This window comes from Epinephelus lanceolatus, chromosome 22 (genome assembly GCF_041903045.1).
Source record: "Epinephelus lanceolatus isolate andai-2023 chromosome 22, ASM4190304v1, whole genome shotgun sequence".
Taxonomy (NCBI): Eukaryota; Metazoa; Chordata; class Actinopteri; order Perciformes; family Serranidae; genus Epinephelus; species Epinephelus lanceolatus.
Genome location: NC_135755.1, coordinates 9,899,254 through 9,904,289, shown reverse-complemented (window position 1 = coordinate 9,904,289; position 5,036 = coordinate 9,899,254).

Sequence of the window (5,036 nt, the reverse complement as noted above, 5' to 3'; positions counted from 1 at the left end):
AGAGGGCGAATCAGGTCTTTTTTGCACCTACAGCAGGAACTGAGGTGAACTATAAACAACAGTCACACAGACACATTTTACCTGACTGATGGAGTCCACTCATCTAACGCTTTGGTCCGTATGAGCCTGAAGACAAGGTAATATATGTCTCTGTATTTCAGTTGATATTAAATGAATCCAGATGTAAAGATGTTGTATTTGGGGACTGAGATCAGTGCCTGGATTAGACAAGATGTTAACAGATAATAATGTGCTGGCTTCTCTCAGTAAAGACACAATTCAACAACAACACTTTAACAGACATGTGATTGATTGAAGACAGATCATCCTAAAAGCTGATCCACAGAAAAAGCTTTAGCTTTAATAGTTTCTGTTGTGTATCATTATAAGGAGCCCTACACTCTATTTGAACTCAATGTAACTCAGTTGACAGGGTTTTGTCTTTCCTTTATATGCAGGCACATTGACTCATGTAACATGTTTATGGTGTTTCACCTTTTCGCACTAAAACTGTGTCCTCAGTCAGTTAGAAGTCAGAGACAGGACTCTTCACAAGCAGCACAGTGCCCATACAGGTAGGCGTGGCTAATGTGGTCAGTGTAGCAGCTTCAGTTTGTGGCGAGGGGGGGGGCAACAAGTGGAAGAAGTAGAAGAGGACCAACAACGCCATCTGGGGGAATTACACCCCAGGAAATACTTTTTCCAGAACCCTACATTTAGTTCAAAAGTTGAGCATAGTGTTAGTTCAGGCAGGACACGATGTCAAGCTCAGCTACATCAGCTGATCTCAAACAGCCCAATCAACTGATGGAGCAGCTGATAGATCACATGATTCCTTTATATGCAACCAGTTGGCAAATCTCATTCAGGGCACACTATTTAAACTGCTCTGGCTGCCTACTGTTGCTGCTTCCTCTGCAAACTGCTTTGCAACCAGCCTCCAGCCCAGCTCCTCCTTTTCATGCTGTGCCTGCTGTTCTGTTTGTCTTTGATGCTGCTCTGTTCTGTTCCTGGGGGGTCTTTGCTGCTGCGTTCCCTGCCTTAGGCTTTCCATGTAGGCGCAAGAAAGGGCAGGTAGTGTGCTCTCTGCCCCAGGCTTTCCTCATTTTTGCACATGGAAGGGCAGAGAGGTGTGCACTCTTCACCTTAGGCTTTCTGCGTAGGCCTGAGGAAAGACAAAGAGGCCCCAGAACAGAGCCATACCACCAAATATAATCCTGCAAATGGAAATAAGTGTTCCTGACTTCATTAGGAATGCTGCAAACAGACTTGTTACTGAAACAAGGACAGAGACATGAAGTCAATATAAACCAAATATTTTGTTGAATTTTGCAAAAATGAGCAAGTAGGGACTGGAGCTGCTGGGAGAAAAAAACGTTAATTGTCAAACCAACGCAAATACTAATAAGAGGAAATTAAAATACTGTTTTAGAATTAGCTTAAAAGAGTCTTTATCCAAAATCTAAAACCACAAGTTAGATAAAATATCGAGTCCAACACACAACTGAACAAGGGATGGTGAGCAGAGGCCACTCGTGGAGAGGTAGGCTGCCACCACCCTTTCACCTCAGGTGCAACACAGCAATACTCGTGGCAAAATGGTGCAATCTACACTCGTGTCCTACTGCTTTTATTCGCATGCAGTAAGTTCAGGGACCTCGCCATAGGTGCCTCGCCTCCCAACACAGGTGGTGCTCTGCTTTACTGAAAGAAAAGAGCTCATACAATTAAACCCAGTTGGTTTGATATAACAGCTGAATAAGGACAACTTAAGCAAACCAACTATAAAGCTAAATAAAAAGAACCACCTCTGATACAGGGCATTAACACAGAATCACTCAGCAGGGTTTCCACATGCATCGTGCTCAGATAATGGATCAGAGCTGCTAACAATCAGCCACAACAGGGAAGAGGACAGGAGCCACCAGGGGCCTTATATAATCTGGCACTGATTAGGGGTGTGGTTGGGGAGGAGGCAGGGCTACGCTGCATTCAATAGCACTAAATGCCTGAAACACACTGCATTAAAGGAGCACCTCACCACAAGTTGATTGGTTGTGGTCTGCTGTGGAGATGCGCTGGCTGACGTGTCGTACCTCCATCATGTCCCATGTATTTTTGCCATGAGGTGGAATATTTTCTTACATGTTTCTGAATGCATGACTTGATGACATGAATCTGTCGACACACTTTGAATGTCAAAATAACTGTTATCAATCCATTTGTTTCTATTGGTACTCTTGCATGACATACGCTTTAGAGGGGCTCACAGTCTACAATGCTTGGAGTCAACACATATTCACTTCAACCACTGGCGCCATCTTGTGGCAGAAATACATTACTGCAGCAAGAAAGTTATTTAAATGATAAATCTCAGGTGTCTTCAGGGAAAAGAAAAAGCTTTGCTGTGGTTGTAGTTGACATAGTTTTTAGTGCTGATGCCTGGTGTCCATCAGTTGTGTGTGATAATCAGGATAATAAATACAAAGGAGTATTGTGATGACTAAAGACAGACTGTAGATTGTCTCTGTGTCACCTGGAATAAGTGAACTTTGATCTCATGTGTTTGTGACTCTTCACCTCTGTCTCCTCTCACAGGGAGAAGATGATGTGCATCATCCTGCTGCTCATCAACCTGACCTCCTGTGTCTGTGGTTAGTTTACACCTTCACTTTATCATCCACACTTTCAGGCTGTTTATTACTGTTATCACACATTACCTTTTTATATTGTAGTATCTTTAGCACTGTCCACTCACCCAGCTCTGTTCTAAATAAGAGCACACTGTTATTCAGTGAATCAGTCAAACTCTCCACACAAACATCTATAGATGGAGTTTAAAGGCTCACATGTTAAAGTTGTCACTTTGTCTGCTCCTCACTTTCCCTCTCTGTCTCCTCAACAGGAACATTTGTAGTCAATGTGACACAGACCTCCTATCAGGCAGAGGAGAACCACAACATCACACTGGAGTGGATGTTCACCACCAAACCTGGCAGCTCCCTCCACTCCCTTTCTATCTACTGTGAACTGTTAACTGATCTCAGAGCCTCAGTCCTGTTTCATCTACATGAAGGTGTTGAGGTCCCAGAGTCTCAGGATGAACAGTTTACAGGACGAGTCCAGTGTGACAAAGACGTCCTCAGAGAGGGACGACTCAGACTTCATGTGTCCAGACTCAGGACTGATGACTCAGGACTGTACATGTGTGAAGTGTTCACACATTATGGCAGCAGCACTGCTACATGTCGGCTCACTGTCACTGGTAAGTTGATTAATACTGGAACCAGAGACTGTTTTTCTGTTTGAACTTGAAAATTAAAGATCAAGATTATTCATGTTTTAGCTCTAGTTTGAATATTTAATTCAGTTACTCTACAGAAACATTAAAGTACTTTTAAGAGACCTTTTTCTGACTTTGAAGTAAAACCTCACATCTTTAATATGTGACCTGTGATGCAGATTAGGATTTGATTTAGTCTTTCTACTGGCTTAAAACAGGTTTTCTCCCTGTCAGTCTGCTGATCTTATTTTCTGTCAGCAGCTGCTGATGAGCCCAAACCTCAGAGACCAACAGAGAGTCCACAACCAGAGAGTCCACAACCAGAGAGTCGAGGAAGGATCTGCCTCTACGTTGGACTGGGACTGGCAGCAGCTCTACTGTTTGTCTGTGCCATACTCTTTGCAGTCAAAGTCTATTTAACTAAATGAACTGATAAGAAGGAAAGCTATGCATCCTCAGACACTGAGTTTACCAGAGAAACAACTCATGAGGACGTACAGGACCCTGTGAGTGAGTCATTAGAGCACTGATTCAAGACCTGAATGTCCAGCAGCAGCCCTGTCCCTAACTCAACAACTCAAAACACTGCAATTTTATAAATGAGACTGGTATTTCTCCTCAGGTGACATGTTGCAGTTACTGTTCTATTTGACATTAAACATGTCCAATCAGCTGCACAGTAATATTGTTTTTATTCACACAGTGTTTCAGTTGTTGGTCAATATTGACAAAAGGAAAAATATGCAGGATTTTTTGTTTACCTTGAATGTAATACAGAAAGTGAGGCTATGGTTCAGTTCATGTCTAAAATAATAAGTTAAATATACTTTTTTTTATTCTACTATGTGTTAAATAGGAATCTAATGCATTGTCATTGTACTTAACTTGTTCCTGTGTTGGTGTAATACCTGAACAGGTCACTAGATGGTGTATTGAGCCACCGCAGGTTGAAGGAGGCGCTGTTGTCGGTTTGTTACTGGTGAAAGTGAAAGTAAAGAAGCATCCAGGTGTGATGGGAAGGTAAACACGGTGTAAAACGAAATGTTAAACATCACTTCTGGTAACATCTCTTAAGGCATTATATCTAGTTTCCCTTTGAAAACACCAAATACGTTGTTCTTTTTATGCTGCTTAACGCACACCTACAGTGGCCATTATTTTAAAGACCAGAAGGATAAACTCACCTAATAATTATTAACAGCTTTAAGATCCTGCCTCTTTAACTGCTCTTATATTGTTGGTTTTGTGATAATAATGTCTCTCTTATTTCTCTGATGTCTATTTTGCAAGTCTTGGTGCTTTGTGTGGTTGGTGTTTGAGGTGTTGCTGTGTGGCTGCAGGTAAATCAACTCTCAACTCATGGAAACAAGAGTTGAGAGTTATAAAAGTGTTTATTGTTACACCTAAGAGCTGTTACTGTTAGACATGTATCCACCTCCACATGGCTCCTTATGGTTCATAAGGTAATGCATACTGAAGAATCAGAAAAGAACAGTTTGTATTAAACTTCATTAGATTAGAGGAGAGCAGAGAGTTTCCCATCATGCACTGTGGTTGGGGGAGATAAGCTGCTTCTGAAAGCTGTACCTGTTGTCAGTGATGACTTTGTGATAAAGATAACAAGGGCACAAGATCTCATATCGCACTGATCTTACTGAAACAAACAGCTTACCTGCAAAAACAGAGGGCGAATCAGGTCTTTTTTGCACCTACAGCAGGAACTGAGGTGAACTATAAACAACAGTCACACAGA